Source organism: Squalius cephalus, assembly GCF_949319135.1.
Source record: "Squalius cephalus genome assembly, chromosome: 19".
Lineage (NCBI taxonomy): Eukaryota > Metazoa > Chordata > Actinopteri > Cypriniformes > Leuciscidae > Squalius > Squalius cephalus.
In genome coordinates, this window is record NC_137140.1 from 17,155,523 (window position 1) to 17,170,433 (window position 14,911).

Here is a 14,911-nt window from a genome sequence, read left to right on the forward strand (position 1 = left end):
TCAGAGCCCTGCACAAAAATTTTAAAAAGCAAAATGACAAATCAACACAAGGCATAGCTAATACCTACTGGGGAAAAATGAATAAGGCTTCATCTGAACCTTAATAAAAATGCACTTACCTTCAATGACGACTACCTTCGAACTCATGGGACATTTCCAAACATAATCTAAACAAAGATTTACGTGCATCACCAAAAATATTGCGAATAAACAATGATTAACTTCTTTTTCACATTATCTTCCAACAGAGCACCTAATACACCAAATGAGCTAAACAATATCTATATTTTAATCAAACGAACTCTCATTTCTACTCTTTCTCTCTCTTACTCAATTTATTTTTCTACTCTTTAGGACGAGCCCCCATTTGTTACGATTCTATTCTTAGATCGCAACAAAGTAAGGGAGACGCCACACAACCACTGCATAAACAATACGATTTATTTAACTAAAGTAAGAAACATGAAATGTCAAGTGATCAGTGTAATTGTTAGTCAGCGTGTCAGCATGTAAATGTAAGTAGCAAGTTCAAGTGACATCAGTCCAACCAAACATAAACAACAAAAGGTCCAAATCAAAACATCAAAGGGGAAGATGGATCAAATGAGACCTCTGATGCGGCTTTGGTCTCCCGTAACCCACACATCCCGTCAGCTCTTCGGTAGCCTCATGAGCAGCAACAACACCAGCAGACAATAGTTCTACATCTCTTCTTCTTCTTTGGGGTTTTACAGCAGCCGGCATCCAAAAAGTTGCATTGCTGCCATCTATGGACCTTAGTGCACTATATCCTGCTATACATTCCAGTGTTTATTAAAAATTAGAAAAAACAGCGGTTTCCCCTCTCGTTTAACCCTACTTCTAAAATACTTTTCAGAGATACTTCTTCCAAGCCAATTTCTCGCAATTCTCTGAGTAGATCTTGTCTTTGGCGGTCATAATTTCTACAAGAAATCAAAACATGTTGATTTCAAGAAATCAAAACCTAAAATAAGTAATGTGTTATTCAGAAACGTGTGACCAATCCTCATTCTAGAAATAATACCCCCCACCCCACCCCTCCCCTCCCCTCCCCACCCCTCCCCTTTTACAAACATTAACTGAGTCAGTTACCCTACTAGATAATGAGAATAGGTTCTTCCCTTTGTTTTCTTGCTCCCAGAGCTGTTGCTATTTTAAAATTGTTCTCTGCCACACAATATTTTTACCGTCCTCCTTGGATAGATTTATGTTTACATCGATGGTTTCCTTTTGAGCAGCTTCCTTGGCCAACTTATCAACCTTTTCATTTGTTGCAATACCTACACGAGCTGGGACCCATTCAAATGCTATTTCTACCCCTCTCCTTTTCACATCTCTAATTGCCAGAAGAATATCATATACAAGGTCTTGTCAACTCTTTGATGACCCTTTCCCAATACTATTGATAGCTGACACAGAGTCACTTCATGTCAACACTTTATGGTTCTGAATCTGCTCAGTCCATTGCATTGTCATCAGGATTGCATATAATTCCACTGTGGACACACTTTGATGTGATTTGAAGTTTGATGTTCTCTTAAAAGCTTGGACATTCCATCTCTGAACAACAAAAGCTGCTCCTGTAGCACCTGTTTCTTGATCCTTTGAACCATCAGTACAAATTAATATATGTTCCTGATATCTTTCTCTTATATGACACTGGAATACATGCACCAAATTTGACTCAGGATTATCTGACTTAATCCCAAGTATCTCTAAATCAGTCTTTGGGACCTCCAATTGCCATAAAGGAACTGATGGCCACAGTACTCCTGGACAAAAGATCTTGTCATGTATAGACATTTCCTGTGCCAATGCCTCCCCTGTCCATCCAAAACTTGGAAGTCTTGCCACCTCTCTCTCCCAGCTTGCCTGAATTGTTATTTTAACTGGGTGATCACACCTTTGACCCATCAAATTGACCCAATAGTTAGCCTGAAGCTGCTTTCTTCACAAATTTATCCTGTTTCTACCTGCAAGGAACACACTGGAGAAGCACAGCTCCTGTACATATTCTCAGTGCCTTAGCTTGGATTATATATAATTATATCTATTCCAGCCAAATCTGACTTGGCTGCAGATCCAAAAACCAAACACCCATATTCAATTCTTGCTCTAATTAAATATATATAAATTTGCTTCAAATAAGCTACACTGCTCCCCATTCTGTTCCAGGAAGACGTCTCATTAAATACATTACCCTTTTACATTTGTCTACTACGTTTGATACATGATCCCTACATGTAAGTCTTGTGTCAAATAACACACCAAGAAATTTAAAGGGATACTTCACCTCTGGAAAGATGAATGTGTATTTAAAATAGGTCATTTATGTAGAAGAAATGTGCAGACATTTTTTTAATTTGGAGCTTTCTAGACTGAGAAAAGCCAGAAAATGTATTTTTGGCTCATGTGGATGAAAGACAACAACTCCCAGAATGCACTTGCTTCGCTGCCCTAGGAGGCCACGCCTACTGGTAAGAGAGCGCAGTTTAAAACAAGGTTAGGCTACCAGTGAGTCTCCGTGACGAGTCTGCCTGGGATTTCGGGATCGCCCAAAATGTCCGGGATTCGGCTTTTGCGTTCTACAGTCGCCATTCATCATGTTTACTGTGGCGAGCAGGACGAGGCTGACGGCCGCGGGAGAACGGCGCGAGGCCGGTGGCGTCATTACTGAGCAATGCCGGTCTCGCAACGGAGGTGCGGGAATTTTCAATGCCGGTCTTAGCAATGCCGGTCTCGCAACGGAGGTGCGGGAATTTTCTTAGCAATGTTAAAACGCACATCAACCGATCACTTGTTTAGCGTTCATGTAAACACTACATTCAGATTCACCAATCGGAATGAATTCAGTTAGATGTGCACACAAGAGGTGCACACAAGAGGTGTGCATGGTAATTCGAAAATACTACAGGTTTTCTACTAATACAAAGCTTAATGCTAAATCCTTAAGTATCCCTTTAAAAAATTTAACCCTTTCCAAATTCCTACCATACAGCTCCAGTTTTATCTATTTGTGAATATTTTCTGTTACTAAACATTTTATGTCTTTTATGTAACCTGCGAGATTTATAATGAGGCCATGAAGTATTCGTAGATTCATCCCGGGAAGGCCCATCTGAAACACTCAATCAAGGTTGTGGCAAAAAAGCCAAAGTGAGACAACAAACAGTAAGTTTAGAAACTGACATGATGTAACTCTTCTTAAATAGGCCATTATTTTGTTGTGAGTATTTTCGGTGGTTACATTACTGTTGTTTTGCAGTTTTTGCAGAGGTCAACTGAGACAAACAGAGAAAGACAGATGTGAAGGACAGAAAGGGTGGAGCTCAATGTTAGATGAGGAAGATGTTGTTGATGTGGATTCACACAGGAGCTATTGAGGACTGGAGTCGACTGGGACACGCCATCTAATGTGGTATGTAATGCCTTTGTTTGAAATCTTTAATTCAAAGTATTTTTAAATGTTTTCTGTTGAAATTGTTGTTTTCCAACTGTTTTATGTTTTAGATATTATTTACTATTTTTCTCTAATAAAGACAAGCAATCAATTATTGGTTAAACTAAATCTTATTTATATTTGCCCACCTGGCCTACAACCAATCAAATCACTCACCTGTAAGGATTTTGGGAGGAATATATTTTAGACAAAAGCAATCAAATCATTCACCTCAAGGGTTTTGGCAGGGACACAGACTCTGGGATTTCACTCTCTGGAAAGGACTCGAGGATTTCACACTCTAGAACAGACTCTGGGATTTCATTCTCTGGAACAGACTCATTCATGTCATCAACAACGAAATCAGAATCATTCATCCAGAGGGCATAATTAATATATTCAACTAAGGATACACTGCATTTACATGGAGATAAGACTTTAATTCGTCATCCAGGATATAATTCGTCATCCAATCCCATCCAAAAACAGGCATTAAGCATGTGATGGCTCCAACTTACCAAATGGGAGAATTTCACAAACTCCTCTAGATATAGTTCCAGAGATCAACTACTCTGACGATGGGTCAAGAGTAAATTATCCTCAGCCCATCTCTTTGTTTCAGCCAAATCCATAGTCTTTATGGTTTGGTGTACTGTCAGGGTGCTGTGTGGAACACTCACCAGGATGAAGGAGTAACAATCCAAAAGTCTTTTATTAAACTCAAAAACTGTGACAACAAAACCAGAACTGAACAGGAAAACTAAATCAAACAGAATACAAACATTATTCAACCAAACTCAGAATATGACAAAAGGCCTATTTATTTTATAACCAAAAACTAACCTTCCCACAAAAATTTTAACCTGAAAAGAACCCCCAAATTCGGTGACGCCCCTGCAAAGAACCCCCTTCTTAATTTACAGGCAGCTATATATTTTTCATATATAAAGACCCATTTTTATATTGTACTCAACCAGTATAATTTTTTGTAAATATTATCTGAAAAATATTTAGTTTTTGAGTTGACAGTGTATCTTTTTTTCATGCACACTATTAGAGTAAATTAGATGTGTAAACTTTAAGAATAATAATAATTATTATTATTTAACTTTGCAACCCTCAGATGTTTTTTATGGATGCTCATTCAATTAGACACATTGTTTCTTCCTATCAGACTTGAAGTTTTGGGTTATATCGAGTTCAGAGTCCTCAGACAGGGTTGAAGGTCACAACTGTGGACAGGTGTCGCCTGCAGATTGAAACTCAGTCCTTGTCGTGACCATTAAGCAAGTGAAGGGCAGATCGTGAGAAGGAGGTACTTTCAAGCTCTTAACCAGATAAACTCTTTTATGCAGATAAATCTGCTGTCCTTCATCCATGCTGTTTTTTTTTTTTTTGTTTTTTTTTTTGCAGGAGTGTGTTGTTTTTCCTGCCTGGTGCATTAGCCTTGCACATCTCTAAGTGTTGCTGAGCCTGCATTTACTTCTCCTCTCCCCAATGTTTGACATTGCTTGTATGTTGTTCAGAGTTAATTACCCAAGTCATAGGGAATGCTTCCATTTCTGCTCTTCCTCTGCACCTTAACTCATGGCTCAAGCTGTTACGTGCTTGATTGGATCGGTAGCTCTTGGAGCAAGATACAGAGGCTTTTGTTATATTATCACAAGGGGGTCTGGGTTAATCTGCCCAGGCCGGTGTGGCACTATTGCATTTGCTGGTCTTTCTATTGTATTTTTCATTTTGGTCAGTGCTGCTCTTGGGCAGACTGTTTGATGGCGAACATAAAATGTGGTTTAGACATGCCACTTCTGTTATGGAGTGCCCTTCAAAAAGGGAATATTCTTGTGTTGTAATTTAAGGATGAATTTAAAAGGGTGACAAGGCTTTGGTCAAGATTAGGCGCTTAGACTTTCTTTCTTCAGGGTATATTCTTACCATACACTGTAAAAATAAAAGGTGCCTGGAGGAACCTTTTGGGGTTCTTCACTTTGCCACACCGGCGGAACCGTCTATAGATCCTCTAGGCACCCTTTAAAAAGGGCCGGTTCTCTGAGGAACCACACAAGTTTCCTGAGGAACTCTTATATTAGGCACTGTGTGGAACCACTTTGGGTGCCTCCAGGAACCAAATTTCATTTTTTTTTTAAATATTTAATTTCATGTTGTTACTATGGTTACCTTTGACTTCTATTATAATAAACAAATTAAACCAAATACGAAATAAGAATTGTTTATTACATATTTGATATTCATTTTTATACATACACTTCCATGCACATGGGAAAAAAAGCTATCTATAGCTTAATATCAATGAATACACAAAAAAATAGTATAATACATAAGCAATATGAATAATCAACCATGTATATACAATAGATAAACAAGAAAAGACATCTCAACAAAATGCATGGAAACACATATGTTCCACGAAATAAATCAATGTAAAAAAATTACATTTTGACTAATTAAAAATGTCCATCTTTACTTAACTTTAAAACATTTGTGTTTCAGTCCGATGGTTAGTCTGACATCACTGTTTCCAAGTCCAAAAGCTCTATCAGATGCCAAAAACAAACAGTGCTAATATGCACTCATTGTGCTGTAATATTCCTGAAAATTATGATCCTAACCTTTATCTCTATACCGAAATCTCAGATGGTTAGTTATTCAGCTATTTTGAATCATAAAATGTTTAAGTCTGGGATGCCGTTAGACTGGAGACTGTAATGTACACTATGGCTTTTGAAAAGCTTAAATGTGTGACTTGAATCAACAGTGTTCATAAATGGTTGTTGAGTATTCTCATGAAACAAGATAGAGGAAGTAGAAGTAGAGGCTTCGACCTGGAAACAGTATTAAGGTGCAGTAAAATTATCTGTTGTTCTGTGAATGTTCACTGGTGAATTCCAGTCATTTCAATAAGAATCCACACGATCAGCAATTTCGTTTGTGGTCAAAAATGTCACTATGGGACCAAGTTGGTGTGAGGTACTTAAAGAGTTAGAAAAGTGAAAAGGTACAGCATCGTTTTCCGTTTGTTTTTCCTCTTTTCTGGTGGATGGTCGGTCCAGGCACTTCAATGATTTTCAGGTCTACAGGAGGATTTTTATTCTTGTTCAAACTTGTATTTCAGCTTACCGAGATCCCTGCAAAGTACAAAATTTACTGTTAGTAATGTTATTAAAGTGATAGTTGTGAAATTTAAATAATTTCCTCAGCCTTGTGACGTTCCAGACCTATTTGACTTTCTGTCTGTGGAACCCAAAAGCAGATCTCAGGCATAATGCAACCCCAGTCACCATTCAATTTCACTGCATGAAACACAAGCAGAAAACAAACGTGTAAATCATTCATGAAACCATTCTTATGTACTCTTGTCTAGTTCAATTCAATGCAACAATTTATGTAAAAATGGTTAAGCTCCAAAAATGTCCCAGAAAAGATCCTAAAAATAATCAATGAGTTCACAACTCATGTGTTATGGGGTTGTGTTGTAAGTCTTCTGAAGCCTAATAGCTTTTTCCTTTTTTTTTTTTTTTTGTCGAAAAAGACTAAACTTGAAGTTATAATTCAGAGTTAAAATGTCTTATATTCAAATGCAAATGATAAAGATATTAGAAAAATGCATTATTTGTGAACCAAACCTGTGATATTATTTTTCTGAGTAACACGAATGAGATTTGAGAGCATGAGGGAAGATTTTCAGAGAATAACTGATTAAAAAACACAAGTACACAGTCAAACAATACAATTTCACACAGAGAAAGTTCATAGTAATAAAGTACTGCATGTGGTGCAGGTAACTTACTGTAATTCAATGTTGCCACTGAAATTTTCAGATTATTTTAGAAATGTAATGGTTGTTCTGGGGAAACAAAAGAACAAAGCTGATTATTCACAACATAATATTTATTGAACAGTAAATGGCTTTAAAATGGCATTTGAGAGAATGAGGGCACCTGTAGTAATGTTAAGTAAAGTTAGGCTAAACAAAAACAGACCAAACTATATTAACCTGCTTTTGTTATTCATAACAAACGCCAAGAATCAGCTAAATTAGTTAGGCTATATCAGCAATTTGAAGACACAGTTGTACAGAATATGTTGAATTGAATGACTAAATCAATCTAAGACAATAAGCCAATCATTTCCAGTTGTTCATTAGATCAACGTAACGTTAGTTAGCATCGCGGCTAAAACCTTCATACCAGATACTGTGCAATAAACGAGTGGTAAACACTGTAAAAACGTAGTAATGTATAATAAATTTAGTTTATATATATGTGTGTTTGAATATATAGTGAGTAGACTCTGTATTTATATTTATTTGGTGAGTTTACAAACCTTGTAACGGAGAGCTGAACAAACAGCGGAAGCTTTGATGAGAGGAGCCGTTACTTTCCTGATGACGATCAGCTGAGCTTTGTTGCACGCGAGCAGCGCGAGCATCACTGAAGCGACGACAGCAGAGGAATAGCAGCAGTTTCGTGACAGAATAATACTTTTCTCCTCCTGCTTCTTCTTCTTCATATAATATTATTATTATTTAGTGTTGTTGTTTAAGGTTTAAATTACTTAATAAAATAGGCCTATACTAAATAAATGTAAGCTACCCAAGTGAAAAAGACATAGGTTACTGTTAAATGTATTAAACATGCATTAAAGTATATTTGTATTGTAGGTCTACTAAAAACACACTCAAGTACATTTTTAATACATTTAATAGTATGTCTTTTTCACCTGGGTATGTATACTGAATCAAACTTAAGTAGCCTATAATAATAATAATAATAATAGGATAATAATAATCTTATTCTGGCCTCACTGAACCATTGGGTTCCTCCAGATGCTGGCTTTAACATAAGAGATCTTCCAGAAACCACTTAAATGTTAAAAGATCTTCCAATAACCCTTTTATCGCATGTTCCTCTATCACTTAGAGGTCTCATGGTAATGAAAAGGTGACTCCAGAACCTCTGAAGTAAATACAAAGTGCTTAAAGGATCCCATAAGTTCCAGCAAGAACCTCAAAGTTTGTCAATGCTCCTCCAGTAACCCTACTATAGGAGAAAGAGCTTTGAGGCACCTAAATTACATTTTGAAGTTCCTTGAGTATCCGACAGGATATTTGAGGCTCCTTTAGTTTTTACAGTGTAGGTTTTTTTTTTACTCCTTTAGTTTTTACAGCGAGAAGTTGCTCTCCACTGACTGCACTGATCAAATGCACGATGGGAAATTACCATAGGTCTGTGGAAACGACTTGCTGACGACACAGCTTAATGCTTATTGGTTTAAACATCCGGTATGTATTGTTCTCTTTTAATGGAGCGGCTATTCGGGGACCAACAGTGTCAACAGTTGCTTTTATACCTGGATGACGTGGTGGTATTTTCTACCTCGGTAGCTCAACATCTGGAGCGTCTAGAGGTAGTCCTGAGTCGGTTATAAAGTGAAGGACTCAAGGTTAAGTTAAGCAAGTGTGCGTTTTTCTAAAGAGAAGTGAAGTATCTGGGTCACGTCATATCGGCTGAAGGGGTATCAACCAATCCTGCAAAGATTGAGGTCGTAGCTGATTGGCGACGTCCGTCCAATGTGATGGAGTTGCATTCGTTTCTTGGTTTCGCCAGCTATTACTGCCGCTTTGTGGAGGGGTTTGCCAAATTGGCTGGCCCCCTGCATAAGCTAGTGGCGGCGTGTGCTAGTTCGGGACCTAGAAAGCGAGCTTCTCGGGGGTTTAAGGGGGATTGGACAGAGCAGTGTCAGGTGAGCTTTGAGGGATTGAAGAACAGGTTTGTTACCACCCCAGTATTAGCTTATGCAGACTTCTCCCGTCCCTTTATCCTCGATGTGGATGCTAGCCATAGCGGGCTTGGCGCAGTCCTCTCACAGGAGCAAGGAGGCAAGGTGTATGCCAGCCATGGTCTTAGGCCCACTGAGCGCAACATGACCAACTATAGTTCCATGCAATTGGAGTTTGTGGCGCTCAAGTGGGCCATTACCGAGAAATTTAGGGAGTACCTGCTGGGTCAGAAGTGCATTGTCTATACAGACAACAATCCCCTTAGCCACCTGACATTTGCTAAACTGGGAGCTACTGAACAACGTTGGCAAGGCAAGGCAAGGCAAGTTTATTTATATAGCACATTTCATACACAATGGCAATTCAAAGTGCTTTACATAAAATAAATTAAAATAATAAAAAGAAATAAGACTAATTAAAACAGTTAAGAAAAATAAAAAAAATAAAATACAGTACAGTACAAACAGTCGGACGAACATTGGCACAGTGCTCATTCAGTAAATGCATAGCTAAACAGATGTGTTTTGAGTCTAGATTTGAAAGTGACTACTGTAGGAGCACGTCTGATCTCCTCTGGAAGCTGGTTCCAGCTGCGGCTGGCATAATAGCTAAAAGCAGACTCGCCATGCTTAGAGTGAACCCTTGGTATTTCTAGCTGATATGATCCTAGTGATCTGAGTGATCTGTTGGGTTTATATTCAGTGAGCATATCTGCAATGTATTGAGGTCCTAGGCCATTGAATGATTTATATACCAGTAATAATACTTTAAAATCAATCCTAAATTTAACTGGGAGCCAGTGTAAAGACCTGAGGACTGGTGTGATATGTTCATATTTTCTAGTTCTGCTCAGAATCCTGGCGGCAGCGTTCTGTATGAGCTGCAACTGTCTTATGGTCTTTTTGGGAAGGCCAGTGAGGAGTCCATTACAATAATCCACCCTGCTGGTGATGAAAGCATGCACAAGTTTCTCTAAGTCTTGTCTGGAAACAAAGCATCTAATTCTTGCAATATTTTTCAGATGATAGTATGCTGATTTAGTTATTGCTTTGACATGACTACTGAAACTAAGGTCTGACTCTAGTGTCACACCAAGATTCCTGACTTGATTTTTAGTTGTTTGACACCTAGAGTGAAGGTATGCATTCACCTTGAGAACTTCATCTTTGTTTCCAAATGCAATGACTTCAGTTTTGTCTATGTTTAACTGAAGAAAGTTTTGACACATCCAACTTTTGACTTCATCAATGCATTGGCACAGGGAGTCAATGGGGCTGTAATCGTTAGGCGATAGGGCTAAGTAGAGCTGTGTGTCGTCTGCATAGCTGTGGTAAGAGATTTGGTTCTTTCTCATTATTTGGCTCATTGGGAGCATATACAGGTTGAACAGGAGTGGCGCAAGAATTGAGCCTTGAGGGACTCCGCATGTCATGGATGTCCACTCAGACTTATGGTCTCCTATACTCACATAATAACCTCTCCCATCTAAGTATGACCTGAACCATTTTAGGACTATCCCAGAAAGCCCCACCCAGTTTTCCAGCCTGTCAAGAAGTATGTTATGATCGACAGTGTCAAATGCAGCACTGAGGTCGAGTAGCACCAGCACTGATAGTTTGCCTGAATCAGTATTTAAGCGAATATCGTTTATTATCTTTATGAGCGCTGTCTCTGTGCTGTGGTGCGGTCGGAAACCAGATTGAAAATTGTCAAAGTATCCATTCGAGCTTAAGAATTTGTTCAGCTGATTGAAGACAACTTTTTCAATGATCTTGCCTATGAAAGGAAGATTTGAGATCGGCCTATAGTTGCTTAATATGGTCTTATCCAGATTGCTCTTTTTCAGGAGGGGCTTGACAACTGCAGTTTTTAAGGAGTTTGGAAAACTCCCAGAGAGTAACGTTGGGCTGCCCAGTTGGCCTCCTTCGACTTTGAGGTCCGGTATCGTTCTGGAAGAAGCAACCGGAATGCTAATGCTCTCTCTAGACAGCACCAGTTTTGTCAGAAGACCCGGGAGAGTTTCTTGCCAGGGTCCGTTATTCCAGCAGTGGTGAGGCAGGAAGCGGAGGCAGAACCGGTGGTACAGGTCAATCAAGCAGTGGTTACAGCATTGCCCAGTTTCTTAGTTGAATATCTGAGTTCGTTACAGGAGACGGATCCTGATATTCTGAGGGTTTTGGCGATTTGGGAGCAGGGGTCTTTTCCCAGCTTTGTAGAGCGCCAAAAGCTTTCCAAGTCTGTCTTGACTTTGCTTCGGCAATAGGACTGTCTCTTGAAAAAGGATGGGCTCCTTTATCGCTGTGTGTCACGCCCTGATGGCAGTGAGGAGGTGCTACAGTTGATTTTACCTGTGGCTTTAAAACGTGACGTATTGACTCAGTTGCATCAACACCATGGACACCAGGGTGTTGAACGCACTACGGAACTAATTCGTCAGTGGTGTTATTGGCCAGGGATGTCGGCAGAAGTGGTCCAGTGGTGTCATGAATGAGAGCGATGTCAGCTGGCTAAAGACACCCGACCACTTGCCCGGGGCTGTATGGGTCATGACCTGGCTTCTAAGCCAAATGAGATCTTGGCTATTGATTTTACGATGCTTGCGCCTTCTTGTTCTGGACATGAGAATGTTTTAGTGTTAACAGATGTGTTCAATAAATATACACTGGCTGTCCCGACTAGAGACCAGCGGGCTGAGTCAATAGTACAAGCTTTGGTCGCAGAGTGTTTTTTCAGGCTCAGGGTCCCAGGTCGTATCCATTCAGACGAGGGCCAGAATTATGAAAGGTCAGCCCTTATGAAACAACTCTGCGGGTTTTATGGGATTGAAAGATCTCGTACTATGCCCTATCACCCGAATGGTAACGGCCAGTGTGAATGGCTCAATCGAGGTTTCCTGCACACTCTGCCGGTTTCTAGGAAAAGGGATTGGGCATCTTGCCTCCCGCAGATCTTTTCTGCTATAACACCACTCCTCACCAGGCCACAGGTGAGTCTCCGTATTTCCTGATGTTTGGCCAGGAACCTAGACTCCCTGTTGATTTCCTGTTGGGAAGGGTACAGGAACCTGGTGAGGGTGGGGTCCTTGAGTGGATTGTAGAGCATCGAGCAAGGTTGCATGTGGCATTTGAGGGAGCAAGGGAACGCTTGAAGGCAGCTGCTGAGCTCTGTAAGAAACAGCGTGACCAACACGTCCGTGATGCAACACTGAGGGAGAGTCAACTGGTTTATCTCAGGGATCATAGCATGAGAGGTCGTCATAAATTCCAGGACCTGTGGAGCTCCATGGTGCATCAAGTTGTGCGGGCACCAAAAGATGGAGGGCCTGTCTATACAGTTGCACCCGCTGATGATCTGGGAAGGATTAAGCGCGTTCATCGTTCTCTGATGAAGACTCGAATAGAGCAGGACTCCCCAATTGTTGTCCGTCCTGATAGCCCCCCAGTTATCCAGTTGTCCTCACCGGGTCGAAAGCCCGTCCCTTTTGCGTTGTTGCTATGGACTACGGAGGTACGTGTTTTTAGCATTGTAGTCTAGCTGTTTGAGCTTAGTGTTGTCCAGTGACATTTTGGCAATTTTGTATTTGTTTAATGTGACATTGGGTTACTGAGAGTCTGTGTGCATGTGGGGTGCTGCTTACTCCCAGGTACGTTTAATACTGTGTTTTGGGGCATTGTGGGAAGTTTGGTTTGACCTAGGGATGGGACGATTACCGGCAACACTGTCACCTTTTTTACTCTGAGGAGTTTGCAGGTCTGTATTACTAACCGTAATACTTTTTTTTTTTTTTGGCTGCTGGAGAGTTTAAACAGGTAGTGCTCAACAAAATTCATCGTGTGAGTGATGTGCTTGGGGTATTCCACACTGAATACGAAATAAGTAGCAAAGAGGCACTCCATTGCCTCCATCACATCCATTTCTGCACTTACAATGTTGACACCCTCCATACTGATGCTGGTTCTTTTTGCATGGAGGGGGTTTGAAGCTTCATGAAAAACTAGTCGGAGTTGGCTTTACCGATTCCTGCAAGTTGGAAAAACATCCAAATTATTTATGAAATAACTTATATAAAATAACTTATAATAAAATTCCATCAAAAATGATCATTTAGTCAACCCTATTTTGCCCAAAATTTACATGACTTTTCTATATAATATTTCTTTCTTCTGCTGAACACAAGGGAAGATATTTTGAAGAATGTCAGTAACCAAACATGACAGTTAACTGGAACCATTGACTTGCATAGTATTTTTTTTTCTTACAATGGAATTCAATGGTTCCAGTTAACTGTTTGGTTACTGACATTCTTCAAAATATCTTCCCTTGTGTTCAGCAGAAGAAAGAAATTCATACAGGTTTGAAACAACTTAAGGGTGAGTAAAGGATGAAATAATTTTCATTTTAAAGTGAACTAGGCCTATCCCTTTAAGCTGTGTGTGCTTTAGAAACAGCCATACCCTGGCCTGCTTCCAGTTCCTTAGACACCACTTGACTTGAACATAAAATAATAATTCATAAAGTTTGAAAAGGTTGAAGTGAATCACAATAGTGTTCACACTGGGCTGTTTACAATTATCTAGCATCATAAAAGCATTCTGAGCCGATGTGCGAGTACATTTAACCACTATCAGTAAACAAGAGAGAATGATAAACTTTACTGAAGAAGCAGCACTGGCCTGATCGTTCAGATAGCTGATTATAGTTTTAGGGGGGCTGAGACTAAACATATGGGGGTTGAAGCCTCTTATACTGTCTAAACACAAAATTTAACAGTTTGCAGCAAGCACAACAAAACTTACCGATGAAACATATGGCAACTTGTGACACTGTCGCGGTTCAGGCTCTTTCGTGTTTTAGTGTAAATCCGCTGTAGAAACATTGACAACTTCATTACTAATGGGTTTAAAGCTTATAACAATTAAATTACTTAAAAAATCGATGTATTTATCTGACTTACCACAACAATATTTCCATCAGACCATCAATTTAAATCAGCAGATCGGGATCAGTCTCTTCTCGACCGTTGGAATTCAAAAACGTGCACTGCGCTCGCGAGACAGCGCTGCGTGAATATGCTCGCGCAAATGCAAACAAATTGTTTACTTTGTAAAATTAATGAAAAGAATGAGTTTATTACTTCTTTTTGTTTATGTTTGCTGTTCAACAGATACAAAATTTAAATCTATAATGCAAAATTGTTTAGTTGCGGTACAATAATTCCACATAAATGATAAAGAATGAAATGAAAGCAAACAAGGCTAAGTAAGACAAGACGAAAGCCTATTCAGCTATAAATGGCTTAGAATGAGCCCTTATGTTTGTTTTTGTACTGAGTAATTTCTTGTTATGATGATGATGATGATGATGACGATAAGGTCAATATAGGGGTGTGCGATATAGCTAAATCATCTGTGATAATATCGTATTTTTTGTTTTAACGATGTGCGCTTTAACATTATCAAGTATATTTCAAAAACTAAACAAATCGTGCCTACAGAGTGCACGCATCTAGGCTAATGTAAAGTTACTTGAAGTCTAGTTATACTAGTGCGCGTGTGCATTTTGAGTGCGTTCTTTCACTGCATTATTCAGTGTATTCAAATGCATTTATGAATGCATGTGAATGATCACAAAATTAAAGATATGGGGGTTAG

The 14,911-nt window shown here is 39.4% G+C and overlaps 1 long non-coding RNA gene across 1 annotated transcript; it reads right to left on the reverse strand.

Annotated features, from left to right (window-relative positions):
• Positions 1-5,939: 5,939 nt before the first annotated feature.
• LOC307147243 lies at positions 5,940-7,837 on the reverse strand. The gene is made up of 3 exons (XR_013819248.1): positions 7,805-7,837; positions 7,269-7,325; positions 5,940-6,771 (listed from the first exon to the last, which is right to left on the reverse strand). It is a non-coding gene; the product is annotated as an uncharacterized lncRNA (long non-coding RNA).
• Between the last annotated feature and the right edge of the window lie 7,074 nt (positions 7,838-14,911).